The sequence below is a fragment of the Myotis yumanensis genome, unplaced genomic scaffold (genome assembly GCF_028538775.1).
Source record: "Myotis yumanensis isolate MYYU_CA2020_CCGP unplaced genomic scaffold, mMyoYum1.0.hap1 SCAF_15, whole genome shotgun sequence".
NCBI classification, from domain to species: Eukaryota; Metazoa; Chordata; class Mammalia; order Chiroptera; family Vespertilionidae; genus Myotis; species Myotis yumanensis.
In genome coordinates, this window is record NW_027223766.1 from 48,249,099 (window position 1) to 48,264,179 (window position 15,081).

Here is a 15,081-nt window from a genome sequence, read left to right on the forward strand (position 1 = left end):
CTGTTGCTACAGTGAGGAGGACAGAACAGTCAAGTTTAACAGACGCTGGTGAATTCTTAGAATTTATTCCACAGAAAGGCATGCACAGGGTCAGATGATCCTCAGCATTGTTTAAAATAGCAAATGAGACTATCTACCTGTGACACAAAATGCCTCATTTCTAATCAGATCACTGGCTATATAAAAAACAAGCAAACAGGAACGTGTGACCCAAACTCAGGGGAAAAAATAGTCAACAGAAAACAAAGTAGAATTGAGATTCCAGAGCTAAACCCACATGTGTGTGATCGATTGATTTTTTTAAATCCTATCGTATTTTCTAGAGCGATTGACGTTAATAGAAAAATTGAGTGGAAAGTACACAGTTCCCACCTATCCCTGTTCCTACATATGCACAACCTTCCTCACTCCCAGAATCCCCCACCAAACTTATCTGTCTGTCCCAACTGACCCACCTACCTTGACCCATCATAATCACCCCAAGTCCATACTTCACGTGAGGGTTCACTCTCGGTGTTAGTACATTCAATGGCACATGTATGATGACATGCTCCCACCACTGTAGTCTCCCATGGAATAGATTCACTGCACTAACAATCCCCCTGTGCTCCCCTATTCATTCCTTCTGATGAGACACCATTTGAATGCTGCTCAGTTGGGGATCGGTGAATTAAATTGTGTTGCTTCCAGAAAATGGAATGCAGGAGTAGTGGCGTTATGAAGTGATTTGAAGCATCCTTGCAGCTCTATTAACTATCAGAAAGCAATGCCAACCTTCACAATGTTGATTTACAAGAAGGAGAGCCCGCAACAGTGTGGGGAGGGTGCCGGCAATGACACTGACCCAGCCGCCAATCCCAAACCTGCCGCCTGTGCGCCTGCATCTATGCTGAACACATCCTGCTGTGCCTGCGTCTTTGCTGACTTGGAAGTCCAGGAGACAGATCGCTCCTTGAGGGCAGGGCCTGGTGTGTCCATTTGCTGGGAGACCGCCAAGCCGAGGCTAAGCCCTGAGCCAGGCACCTCAGTGTCTGAGAATGCACAGATCAGTAAACAGACCGGGGGATTTTCTTCCCATAAATTCCTTCTATCTGCTCCTCCACAAACACATGGGGCTAGCGTGGGAGCCCCGGAAGTCCCTTCTCCTGGGCATGGTCTCTGGCCTCCCCTCCACTGACCTCTTCTCCGCAGCCTTGAGATGCTAAGCCCTTCAAGCCTCTTCATCACTCCCCAGGGTACAGACACAAGTCAATTCGATGGGGGCCCTGGCTTGAAAGGGACCTTTGAGGTGATAGTATGGAGCTGACATTGTCAGTCAAACCAGGCAGATCTGACTTAATTGATTCATTTCATTGTGGGAACCAAGAGACCCTGCAGCTGGTATGGGACTTGACAGGACAGCGCACTGGGGGGGAGGGTCAGACCTTCTGGGGTTTGAGTCCACACTGTGGTGTGGCTGCCCTGTGACCTTGGCCATGCTACTTAACCTTGATTAGTCTCAATTTCCTGATGTGTAAAAGGAGGCCAGACGTGCCTCTCTGAGGTTGGCGTGAGGATTGAATGTGACCGCAGAAGCGAAAGTGCCCTTTGAGGATGGGGACAGTGCAAGTGCTTCCTGTGTAGGGAGACAGGGAGGAGGGCCTCCGGTTGCTCTCAGGTGCCTGGTCCTTCCCAGGGAAAAGCCAAGCTCCAGGCCAGAGAGCTGGCAATTTGGCTCTCACTCTCAATTCAGTGCACTTCTCTCGGCCGCCCCGGGCGCTCAGCTTAAGCACATAAATTAGCCTGCTCCGCCCAGCTCTGTTCTGCAGCCAGCCATATGTTTGCTCTTGATAGAGATTCTTATCTGCCGGGTAATATTACCCAGCGAGGGATGACATTTCTTATCAGAGGAGATAGCAGCCCTTTCTTTTAGCCGCAGCCAGGCCTCCTTGTGCTGGGCTGGCAGGGAGGGCCAGGAGGTGGCCGGGGCCCAGGAGAGGGCAGCCTGGGCTGCCGTGGGCATCAGCTGGCCCTCATCTCTGAAGACAATCATTCCCAGTGGCCTGCCTCATGGGAAGGAGGCCATTCTGAGATGTTTGCGTAAGGTGGAGGGCCCCGGCCTGTGAATGAGGAAGGAAGGCAGCGGCCTGATGAGGCTGGACCAGCTTGGGGTGAAGGCAGAGCTTGCACGGGTGGGGCCTTGCGCTTGTACAGAGAGCCAGGGGCTTCCCTGCTACAGAGCCAAGTCCTGGGGCATCTGCAGGGTGAAGGCAGCGGAGGCCAGGGACCCTCCGGTCTGGTTGTGGGAATGGTGAGGTGTCGGGTGCCCTGTGTGCCCTGTCCAGATCCCCCCTGTCCTTTTCTGCCCTGCTGTGCGCACAGGAGGCCAACTTGTGTAGATGCAACAGGATGGATGCCACCCCGAGCCCCTGTGCCCCTGGCTTCTGTGTGGGAGGCGCTGGCAGGATGGGAGTACGGTCAAGGGTGTCATTCTTCTGTTTCCTCCCTGCTGGGTCTCTGACGGATACAGGCAAGGTCTGCACAGAGGGCCCTGTGTTTGGGTCCCAGTTCTGGCACGCCCTTGCTGCATGATATTAGGCAAGTTGTTTAACCTCTCTGCACCCCCGATAAGGTACAGGGATGATGCTACTTTTTTTGCCGTCTCTCACCATGGCCTGTGGGTCTCACTGATCTCTGTGCCTCTCTTGCTGTAAGACACTGGAGGGAGGGGCACTGCTGGGTCCACGGGGCCTGTGGCAGCCACAGCTCCCTGCAATGAGGCTCCAGTGCCGGTGCAGGAGGCTGGAGTGACCGCCTGATTTCGGTTCTGCAGCTTCTGTTGGGGACATATGCTCAGGTCTGTTCCCTTCTGAGTTTGGGGAAGTCCCGCCCTGCCCAGCCCTGCTCTCAAGGAATAACCTTGCTATCATCAGAAAGGCAATGAGAAGTGCTTTTCCCTCTCCCTGGACTCCTTCCAACCAGGGGTCCTGCTTCTATTTCTTTCCCGTTGATCTCACTTCCTGTTCCCTTCCTCTCCCCTCCTCCTAAGTCCTGAGCCTCATGCGGGGTGTGCTGAGTTTTCCTATCCCTCCTCCCTCCTCCTGATGGTCAAGTCCAAATGCTGAAAGCACAGCTTGGACCATGTCCCTCTCTACTCAATAGTCTGACATGTAAGGCCCACCCCAGTGTCACGCCCCCGCCCCTCCCCCCATGAATTCCATTCTTTTGGCCTGAACTTCTCCTTGGGGGGGCGGGGGCGTCGGTCCTGGAGAGCATGCTTCGCCCCTGTCTTTTGAACCTACACTGTCTTCTTTCTTTGACTTTTGATCTCGTCTTTTCTCCTTCGGATGCTGACGGGAGCTGGTAGCTTGGCTCTATTGTGTTTCAAAGGTGTTGCACTATTTACAGATCGAAGGCAAGGTCCTCTACCAGCGAAAAGACTGTGGCTCACTTTGTTGCGATTCTCTCTCTATTGCATTGTCTTGACGGGAACCGTGGTGTCTTGGAGGCAGGCCTGTCTTCTGCAGCCTTAGCCTTCTCACCTGAGAGACGGTGAGAGGCCATCCCATCTGACATCCCCGCGGGCTCCCCAGATGGGCTTTGTTTTCTTGGCTGCATTTTAGCCCCTGGTCCTTCTGGCCCTTTAAATACAGTTCCTCATGTTGTGACCCAACCATAAAATTATTTTCGTTGCTACTTCATCACTGTCATGTTGCTACTGTGATGAATCGTAATGTAAATATCTGATATGCAGGATGGTCTTAAGCGACCCCTGTGAAAGGGTAGTTCGACTGCCAAAGGGGTCGCGACCCACAGGTTGAGAACCGCTGTCCTGGATGGGCAGGAGGCAGTGGTTATAAGACAGGAAGTGGGGGAAGCTCACTTTCCTAGCAGGCTGTGGAGCAGGCCAGGGGCTCTTTAGGATGGTGATAATGCTCCCGATTAATTATCAGGACGAGTCTCCTGTTGTCCTCCCTGTCTGGCGGTATAACCGGCCTCCAGTGTGGGGACAGACTGGAGGGCTGGGGCCAGGCCGGGCCGGTGGCCGGCCCCTATCTGCACATGCCCTGCTGGTTCCGTCCTTGCCTCGACAGGCCCCTCTGATCTCCCCGCGCACAATGGATGGCAGGGAAAGAGAAACTTCCTGGCCTGGGTGATACCATTGGAAGGAAGCGGCCGGCTTTGATGGGCCAAGGAAACAAAACCCGGGAGAGTGATAACCCCTGGCCAGTCTGAGTCTCGCGTTAACTGGGGGCTGTGGGGGGTGCAGATCACTTTCGGGGGTGGTGGGAGTGTGTGACTTCCTACAAAGGTGATCTAGAATCCAGTGTGGGAACAGGGTGGCATTGGCCAGCAGGCGGGGAAGAGCCCAAGTTTGGGGGTCCCTAGGTTTGGAGTTTCCATCAGCAACTTACTGGGAGTGATGTACTCTGTCTGCTGGTTTCTTTATGGTGGCAAAGTGGAGTTTGCTGGACTTTGCCCCCAGTCCACAGTAAATGCTACGGCCACGACCTGTGCTGAAGGTGAGGCTAACAAGTATCAGAGGAAGAACTTGACAGTTCTTTGGAGATCACCAAGCTGACATGGGGACTGGGGCCCAGATCAAGGTCACACAGCCGTTGCACCATAAACCACCGCACCACTTAGTGGCTTCACACAAGAGCTGTTTATTTTCTCATAATCGTGGAGGGCGGCTGAGTCCTGCCGGGAGGTTCTTCTGCTCCTCTTGGACTCGCCTGGAGGCCGTGGTGACTGCATTCATGGGCAGCTCTCCATGGGGTGACCGCGGTGGCCAGGGCCTCTCTTTCCTCAGTGGGTCTACTCTAGCCCAACCTGCTTTCCAGGATGGCGGCCGCATCTCAAGTGGGTACCGTGAAAGCTGCCCGGCCATCCAGGGGCAAGGCGCAGAGCCCGCACACAACCTGCCCTCGCATTCCAATGGTCGGGCAGCCACAGGCCAGCCCCAACTCAGTGGCAGGAGAAATCAACCCCACTTTCAGCGGGAGAAACCGCATGCATGTTCAGAGGTGGGAGGAATGCTTGGCAGACATCACTGACTCAGTGCCCCCAGGGCGCAAGGCACTTTCTGTGGTGATGACTCCCAGTCTCTACTCAGTCTCTACTCACTGTAACCTCTTGGGCTCTCTGTGATAATGGGTGGTGAGCACAGCGAGGAATTCTGGAGCCAGCCTGTCTGGTCTCCAGTCCTGCCGCTGCCACCAGCAAGCTGTGTGACCGAGGCAAGCTGCTTACTCTCTGCATGCCCAAGGTTCTTCCAGGAAAAGGGGGATAGCATTAGCATTAGGGTAGAGAATGTGTGAAGATGAACTGTAATGTGTGTGTATGTGTGCATATGCCTGCCTGCATGTATGTGTACACATGCACGTGTGCACATATGTCTATGTGAATATATCGGGTATCCCAAAAGCTGTCTACACACACTATCTGTAGATTCTATTACATTTTGACAATGAAATGTATTTTAGTAAACACTGCCTTTATAATTATTCCAAGTGTGTATACATATTTTGCAGATATCTTGTAGGCATATTCATATAAATAAGTGTATCTGTATTTGTGTGTACACAGGTATGTTTATATACACACATGTGTTTGTGTATATATATACACACACAATATAGATATATAAATGTAGTGCATAGCTCTTAAAGATATGTCCCTTTTTATACATAGGTTTGCAGCCTGCAGGGAAGTCCCAACTTGCCTTGCCCTGGGCCTGGTCCCAGTGTTTCCCAGAGAGTTTTTAAGTCGGACCTGAGAGCTGGCGCCCAGGGCTCCCATAGCCCATGCCTGGTGCCTCTCCATCCCGGGAGGGTTCCCACGGCTGCCCTTGGGAAGTAGCAAAAGCACCGCTGGGCCCTGGTGAAAGCGATTCTCCGGGCCCCGCCCCTGGCCAGCTGACACTGAGGGTCTTTGGCCAGTTGCTCTGGGTTCTTTTGATGGAAAGCCCCACCGCCCGCACGGCTTCTGCTCCTGGCCTGTGGCCAGGCTGCCCGGCGCTGCCTCCAGGGCTACCACCTTCACTGATGAAGATGTTCTCCTCCCCCTCCCAGAGACACCTAACGCATCGGACTCACGCACAGCCGGGATCTCAGAGGGGCACGGAGCACGGGCCGGTTTCATGCTCGGTTTTCTGTCTCACTGAGCTTGCCCACATCACTGAGAACCACACGGCGTCCTCGCCTCACCTCTTCCAGGCCGAGCTGAGGTCTGGGGTGGCTCTGGGTGGCCAGACGCCCTGGGCCTCCCTCCCTTTCATCATGAGCTGATTTTCCCCCAAGGAGCAGCGTCTGAGCGATGTGACCCCCATTGCTTCATTAGTTCCCTGAGTCGTCCCACTAAGAGAAAGCAATTGACATTTATTTATTATTATTATTTTTTAAGAAAATATATTTTTATTGATTTCAGAGAGGAAAGGAGAGAGGGAGAGAGATAGAAACATCAGTGATGAAAGAGAATCATTGATCAGCTGCCTCCACTGGGGAACGAGCCTGCAACCTGGGCATGTGCCCTGACCGGGAATCGAACCCGTGACCTCCTGGTTCATAGGTCGACACTCAACCATTGCGCCACATCGTTCGGGTGCAACTGCCAATTTATTGAGCATCTATGCTGCCTACATATTTTTCTCTAATTATTACCTGCAGGCAAGATGTTATTGTCCTGAAACTAGGAGATAAGAAAGAATTTACCAAAAGGCACAGAGCCCGCATTCCAACCCTGGTCCCCCTCACTGGAATGCTGGTCTCTTTCTGATATATCAGAGGTGAGATGCATACGATTTCTCTTCAAGGTGGTAGGACCCAACCACTGGCCTCTCATGGAGGTGAACAAATCTTGCAGAGAAAACGATTTCCCCCGTTAGAACGTACAGACTGTCCGTGGGGTTGTCAACACGTTCCGGAAAGCCAGGCGCTGCCCTGTGCCGGCCGAGTTGGGAGGCACCGAAGGCCTGAGTCGGGCCCGGGACCACGCTGCTCACTGCCTTTCTCTGTCCAGTCCGTCAGCTGTAAACATGTTTTCCTCCCCACACTTTGGGATCCGTCATGATTCAAAATTCCAGGCAGTCAACCCTTGTAGAAAGGGGTTTGGATCTGGGCGCTAAATCACCCCGGTTGTGTGTGCAGGGCTGTGCCAGACCAGAGCGCTTTCCACATTTTAGCTGACCCTCCCAGCTCCCTGGAGAGGGTACCCACTTTGCAGATGAGGAAAACAAAGGTTTCCTGTGGGGTTATCAGCGTAGCTTTTAAGCCCAACCACCGCTCTCTCTCATCACGGCTACCAGGAGTCCTGTTTAAGAGACTGTTAGCTGAGTGTGTGAGAAGTGTAATGGAGACTCCATTCAAATAAGGGACTATGACTCCTTTTTTTTTAAAAAAAAAATGTATTTGCATTGATAAGGGAGAGAGAGATAGAAACATCAGTGGTGAGAGAGAATCACCCATCAGCTGCCTCCTGCACACCCCACACTGGGGATGGAGACCACAACCTGGGCACGTGCCCTGACCGGGAATCGAATCATGACCTCCTGGTTCACAGGTCGATGCTCAACCACTGAACTACACTGGCTGGGGGATGAGTCTTTTCTTAATGAGCTGATGGTCCCCTGTGCCAGTATTTAAAGGAGCTGACCACTGAGTATACTGGTGTGGGCACCTGACCGCTTCCCCACAGAGCACGTGGGAGCTCCCTCTGCCTCACCGCCCTCCTCTGCTGTCTGGTACCTCACCCAGTGCTTGGCTCGTGATGGACTCTTCCTGAGAATGGACTGGCTAAATGAATGAACAGCCATACCATGTGGGAGTATGGAACTCCCATCTGGACACATTTGTACTTCATTTCTTTTTTTAAAAAAAAAAAATATTTTATTGATTTTTTTTACAGAGTGGAAGGAAGAGGGATAGAGAATTAGAAACATCAAAGGGAGAGAAACCTCAATCAGCTGCCTCCTGCACACCCCCTATGGGGGATGTGCCCACAACCAAGGTATATGCCCTTGACTGGAATTGAACCTGGGACCCTTCAGTCCGCAGGCCGATGCTCTATCCACTGAGCCAAACCAGTTAGAGCTGTACTTCATTTCTTATTACAAAGCAACATCTCTCTCCTCCAGAAAAACCCCCAAATCCAGACAAACAAAAGGAAGAAGCAAAAAAAACCCTCCCTGATCACTCAGGGGTGACCAATTAAATGAAAGGATGCATATACAGGGTGTTCCCCCCCCAAATCTATACACACTTTAACAGCAGATAGCTCAATTTGGAAAGTGAAATATATTTGAACAAACACTGTCTTCATAGTGAGTCGAAGTGTGTGTATGCTTTTTGGGGGGACACCTTACATACACACTCGTCATTGTTTGGTTGCATGCACATTAGCTTGTAGATGGTGATAACCATCTTCCCACGTCCCAGTCTGCTCCACCCCTGCTGGGTGGCTCAGACACCGAGCTTCGCCACTGCTCAGTCATATGTGACAGAGTTCCTCCCGTTTTTCTTAAGCCTGAATTCAACTGTTCCTATTATAATCAGCACCTCAGTGAATAGTCTCATCGTTAAATCTTTGTGACTTGTAGTTTCCTATTTATTAGGATACTAGAGGCCCAGTGCACGAAATTTGTGAAGGGGGGGTCCCTCAGCCCGGCCTGCACCCTCTCCAATCCGGGATCCCTCTCACAATCCGGGACCGCTGGCTCCTAACTGCTCACCTGCCTAATTGCTCCTAACCACTCTGCCTGCCTGCCTGATCAACTCTAACTGCTCCCCTGCCAGCCCAATTGCCCCTAACTGCTCCCTTGTCAGCCTGATCGCTTTTAACTGCCTCTGCCTCAGGCCCTGCCACCATGGCTTTGTCCCGAAGGAGGACTGGACCACCGGAAGATGTCTGGTCCACCCAGTCTAATTAACATATTACCCTTTTATTAGTATAGATACTCCCATAAAATAGAATGGCTGAAGCAAGGACCACTTAGGCTATGTTGTTCGCCACAGTGCCCTTCAGGAAGTCTGGACCTGTCTCTCCTCCCACCACCATCTCCTGAGCCCTATGCCGCCCGGGCACCTGATGGATGTGCCCTTTCCAGCCTCTATTCTTGGGCACACATCACAGCACCAGGCACCTGCTGTTCTCAGCCCACTTGTTCCTTCTTCAGAGGATCCCTTCCCCGTGGACTGTGGGGTGCCCCGCTGTTCCCCTTCCAGGCCTTGGTTTCTGTAACACATGTCTCCATGGAATGAAATCATGATTTGTAGTGTTTGGCGCTGAGCCCGAGTGGGTCCGGTTCGCTGTTACGTCCTGACGGCCAGCACGGCACGTTACAATGGTCAGAGGTAAGGGCTCCTAAAGGACCCAGATCTGCCGTGGCTCAGCCACTTTGTTCACGAGTCTTCACTTACTCACCTGAGTGAGCACGCTACCCGCCTGGCACTGTGATGGTGGTGTTTGAATGAGATACGGAGTGAGGAGGGCGCAGCACGCAGTTTCACACACGGCGTGGATGCCTGGGGTGTGGCTCGTGGGTGCTTGCGGGTGCCTCTCTGTGCTGGGCCCGGTTCTGCGTGCTTTATGTCAAAATGACATGAAATGGAATTTCAGTGTCCATAAAGTTTTATTGGAACACAGCTTGCCCTTTCGTTACACAGTTTGTGGTGGCTTTTATTGTCCCGTGGCGGGGGTGAGTAACTGGGACCGAGATGGTGTAACCCGCAACGCCCAGAATATTTACGATGTACCCCCGCGGAAAGAGGTTGCTGGCTCGGGGTACAGTATGAGCTCATCCAATGTTGCATAATGCCACTGTCATGTCACCATCCCCCTTGTACACAGGAGGAACAGAGATACAGAGAGGTTAGGAAATGGGCCTGAAGTCACACCCGGCCTGGAGGTGGTAAACATGGGGTTTGGTTCCCAGAGCTGGGCTCTCCCTGGTTCCACCCTAGCACAGGTTACTGGTGTTTGCAGGTGAGGGACATGAGGCATGAAGAGGTCCAGCTGGCCCTAGCCGGTTTGGCTCGGTGGATAGAATGTCGTTGGCCTGTGGAACTAAGGGTCCCGGGTTCGATTCCGATCAAGGCCAGCCCCTGGTCAGGGTTTGTGCAGGAGTCAACCAATCGATGTATTTCTCTCACATCGATGTTTCTCTCTTGTCTTTTCCTCTCTGTTCCACTCTCCCTAAAAATCAATGGAAAAATATCCTCGGGTGAGAATTAACAAACAAACAAACAAAAACAAAAGAGGTGAAGTTGTGCATGTGTGAATGGCAGCATCAGGATTTAGGGCCAGTGCAGGGACCTCTGAGTTCTCGGCCCTCCTGTCACCCCGGGCTCTTTCTACCCCTCCAGGCTGCTAGTATCACCTGCTAACCACAGGACCAGACACACAGAGGCATCCAACATGCCCTTAAAAATGCAGGCGCCCGAAACCAGGGAAATATGATGACAACACTAGATATGGCTGTGGGCTTTCTCCTACATACCAGCTTCGTAAATGTTTGTGGAAGAAAGGAATGGATCTGGTGACCGGCTCCTGAACTCTTAGGAGTTTCGACGCTGGAGGCAGGACAGGGACCTGGGGGAAAAGCAGCAGCAAAACCATGACCTGGTCATGGGAAGGAGACCTTCCTGGGCACCATTATGTTCCTCAGGGGGCGAGGGGGGAGGTCTCACAACGCCACACACCCTGCCGTTAAAATTCCACTGCGGGGAAGCTGTTTTCTGGGCATCGCAACGGGCTCTACTTTTGTGGATTCCAAATGGTTGGTTTCTTTAAATAGCTTTGTTGAGATTTCATTTACATACATACCATGCAATTTCCCAATCTTAGAACATTTTCACCACCTCAAAAAATAAATAAAAGCCTGTGACCTTTAGCTGTTGCCTCCACAACCCCCTCCCAGGCTTAAGCACCTGTAATCCGCTTTATGCATTTGCCTATTCTGGACATTCTGTATAAAGGGAATCCTACGCTATGCGTTCTTTCCTGACCAGCTTCTTTCACTTAGCGTGATGTTTGCAAGGTTCATTCACGACGTCTCAGCATCTGTACTTCCCACGTACCATTCCTTTCTGTGCCTGAGTAATGCTCCCTTGGAGGACGGAAGGCCACATTTTATTTGCTCATTTGCCAGGTGATGGGCATCGCACTGTTTTTATTTGGGGGGGGGGGGGAAGGGGGTGTCATTATGCATAATGCCGCTCTGAGAGTTTACGTACAAGATTTTGAGCGGACGAGTGTTTTCATTTTCCTCGCGTATAGAAGCCCGAGTGGAATTGCTGAGTCATATGGTAACTCGGTGTGTAACTTTTTTGAGGACCTGCCAGGCTGTTTCCCAAGGCGTCTGCACTGTTTTTCGTTCCCACTAGGAACTGCCCGTTCTTGCTCATAATTCACACTCCTCCTTATTTTTTTAAATATGTTTTATTGATTTTTAGAGAGAGAGGAAGAGAGAGGGGTAGAGAGATAGAAACATCGATGAGAGAGGAACATCATTGAGCGGCTGCCTCCTGCACAGTCCCTACTGGGAATCGAGTAGGCAGCCCGGGCGTATGCCATGACTGGGAATTGAACCAGTGGTTCCTGGGTCGACACTCAACCCCTGAGTCACACCAACCAGGCCATACTCCTCTTCAAACACAATGTGATTCCATTTGTCAATGTTTAGAGAATGCCGAATTAATCCTTGGTGCTAGGTTGCCTCCGGAAGGAGGGCAGAGGCGATGAGGGGAAGGACATGTCTGGGTGAGGGGAATGCTTTCTGTGTCTTGGTGGTTTCGTGTTTTGGGTCTGTGCACTTGTCAAAACTCATCCAACTGTTCACTTAGGATCTGGATGTTTCACCATGTGTTGGTGATGTCTACATGAAAAAAAAAACAAAACTAAAAACAAAACAAAAACATAGATGGAGGGGGAAAAAGGAAAAAATATGCGTTATCTTATGACATGACTTATCTTACCCACCTTTCCCTGGTCAGAGGGCCTGTGCCTGGCAGGCAAGGCCAAGTGTAAAAGTCTTTTAATTGATGTGATTAACTACATCTCAACAGGGAGCCTTGTTAACGCTAAGGGGGAGGCAAAGGAGGTTATTTTTCACTCTCCCAACTAGGGAATGTCTAGGAGCCGGGTGCATGGGTACTTGGAGGGCCAGTCCCTGCAGTGGGGGAGGGGAGCATGGAAGGTCTGATTCCGGGCCTTTCTGCAGAGAAGAGCTGCTTTTCCCTTTGGCATTAAGATACATTTTTAAAAAATCATTTTCTCAGTTGCTACAACACGAATTCTCCAAAGCCAGCCTGACATTTTTTTGTTGTTGTTGTTGCAAGACTGCCTCATCCACCAGAACCCAGCATTTAGACAGAAAAAACACTCCAACTCTTCCTAAATGTATTAGTGGCTGCTGAGCAGAGGACAACAGGATACAAACAAAAAAGAAGTGAAGGGTGTGGTCTCTCCCCCTTAGAATCTGCAAACAAATTTCATGGTTTGACATAAACTCACAGAAGATTAGGATTGGGCAAGCGTCATTAACTGCCCACGCACAAACATCAATATTATAACATTTTTGATACATTGCACGAATTGCATCATCTTGTAGGCTAGGAAAAAGCATGTAGTATTTCGCTAGAAAAAAAAAACACATGGGGTATGCGCGACACAGTTATTTGGGGCAGGATGTGATTCCATGCGTGTTTTTGTTTTCCTTATTGCTCATCTGTGATTTCTGATTTCCTTTCCGATGACCATTTATTGCTTGTGAATTAAATTAGTTGCTAAAAAAGTGTTTTGCTGCCCTGGCTGGTGTGGCCCAGTTGGGTGGTTGCCAGTTCGATTCCTGGTCAAGGGCACATGCCCAAGTTTTGGGCTGTATCCCATGTGGTCTCTCTCTCTCTCTCTCTCTCTCTCTCAAAATCAATAAAAATATATTTTGAAAAATTGCTTTGGTTCTCTCACTGGTTGGAGATACCGTAGGCTCCCCTCTCTCCAGAGCAGACCCCCTCCCCTCTGCCACCCCCTCAGTTTGTGAAGTTAAGGCGGCTCTGCATAATGCATTGACCCTGAACTTCGGGGTTAGCTAGGTCGGGGTTTGATCCTAGCAGCTTAAGGAAGTCACGGATCCTTTTTTTGCATCTCAATTTCCTCATCAGAAGGCTGGATCTGATAATACTCTCAGGGGTGAATTGGTGCGGAATATACACTGGAAAACAGCACAAAACTGGGCCCTTCTTATCCGTTCCTCCTTTTCCAAACCCACTTTCAGCCCAGGAACTTCCTGGCACCTGCTAGCACTCCACATGACCGTCCGGATGACTTCCGGTAGCCAGGCTGCCTCCCTGAACCATGGCGGGAGCTGGAGTGCACCTGCACGCCATGTTCGGTGTGTGTGTCCGTGTGCACACGCACTCAAGCCCGTGTGCAAGGCTTTGGTGTGTGTGGCTCGACGTTGAACAAAACCCCCCTCCCGTGGATGAGTTAAGACTGCTCGCTGCTGGGGCCAGTTATCTATCCCAGACCAAGGGTAGGACGAATTGCAGCCAACATCTGGCTGACAGCGTTCTTTATATTCTTCCCTGTAGCACGGTCCCTGGCAGCGGCGTGTCTTCAAACAGCGCGCCCATCACTTTGGGACCCTTCTCCTCCTGCAAACCTGAATGGTCAAACGCCACCCCAGGCTGAACGTGAGTATTGTGGGGGGTTTTGTTTGTTTGTTTGTTTTCCAGGTGTGGGGGAGGGCCCAGTGGAGGACGAACCAGGGTTTTGCGGTCTGTTTACCCTGGTGGGGTGTGAGGGATGCAACGCAGGAGCCATGTTGTGGCCTCTGGTTTCACCTTCTCCCTTCAGCATTGCCTCCCTGTTCTCGGCTTCTTTTTTCGGGCAGTGGTTTTCAGACTTCAGTTTGCAAATGATCACCTGGGAAGCTTGCTACAGTGCAGACTCCTGAGCTCCCCTCCACCCCGCTGCTGTTCTAACCCGCAGGCTCTGGGTGGGGCCTAGAAGTGGCATTTTCGACCAGACAGCTCTGCTAGGTCCCTTTGACCAGGAGGCACTAGAAGCAGGTGCCCGGGACCTGCCAGGACTTCACAAACAAGTTTGAAAACAGATACAGTGATTAGTTTCAAAATGGGAAAACAACGCTAAGAAATTGAAACAGTGATACATAGTTATATAACTTGAGAGCAGCTTGTCAGCTGCAGCTTGGCTTTTGCAAACAGGAATTGTTTTTAAGGCAGCCTCTGGGTAGGTTTAGCATATTTGATAGGCTGTATGCCAGGGCTGCAAAAACCTGGAGAAAGCCCTAACACCATCCACCCAGCTCTGAAAAATAAAACCCTCGATTATTTATTTTAAAGACATGTTTTTATTGACTTTAGAGAGAGAGGAAGGGAGAGGGAGAGAGAAGAAGAAACATTGATGTGCAAGAGAAACATCGATTGGCTGCCTCTTGCACACACCCCAACCGGGGATCGAACCTGCGACCTGGGCATGTGCACCCAGACCACACAGCGCCCACACCCGAGCCATCTTGGACCGACTGGTTTCGTTATCTGTCCCTTCATTCCTCCATGGTTATCTAACATTCCTCAGGTGGTAATCTGGACTCCCTACCTGGGGTCTTGCCCTAAAGAATGGCCTGGCTGTCGCAATGCCTCCCTGCAGTCTCGGTGATCACAGGCACCTGAGCAATCCGTCCGTGAAGAATCGGTTGGGTGGGTGGTCCAGGCTGGGGAGTGGAAGGGGAGAACCAGAGCAGAGTCCCTCGCGGACCTCTCCCCGCCTTCCTTGTCTAGTCCATTCGTTCTCAGAATGTGGCGGGAGCCTGGCCCAGGCGCCGTGGCCAGTGGCTGCAGGAATTGGTCTTTTGGAAAGAGTACTTATCAGGAGCCATCAAGGCGTCCCTTTGACCTTGTAACCCTCCTGGAGGAATGAGAAGGCGGGGCGGGGGGTGGGGGGGCGGAGAGGTGTGTGCAGGGAGGGGTGTTTTGGAGCTGGGTGCATTTAGGGGCGCATCCCAAACAAAATGCCACCAGAGGCACCTGATGCTTCTGCGCCCCCGAGTCTTTCCCACGATGGAGAGGAGTTAGCCGCCTTCAG

At 51.5% G+C, this 15,081-nt stretch overlaps 1 long non-coding RNA gene across 2 annotated transcripts in view; it reads left to right on the forward strand.

Moving 5' to 3' along the window:
• LOC138993216 (uncharacterized) overlaps positions 1–15,081 on the forward strand; it is a 313,834-nt gene that overhangs the window by 158,098 nt on the left and 140,655 nt on the right. For both annotated transcript variants that reach the window (XR_011468251.1, XR_011468250.1), the window contains one exon: positions 13,566–13,667. This is a non-coding gene — a long non-coding RNA (uncharacterized lncRNA). The remainder of the gene's footprint in view (positions 1–13,565; positions 13,668–15,081) is intronic.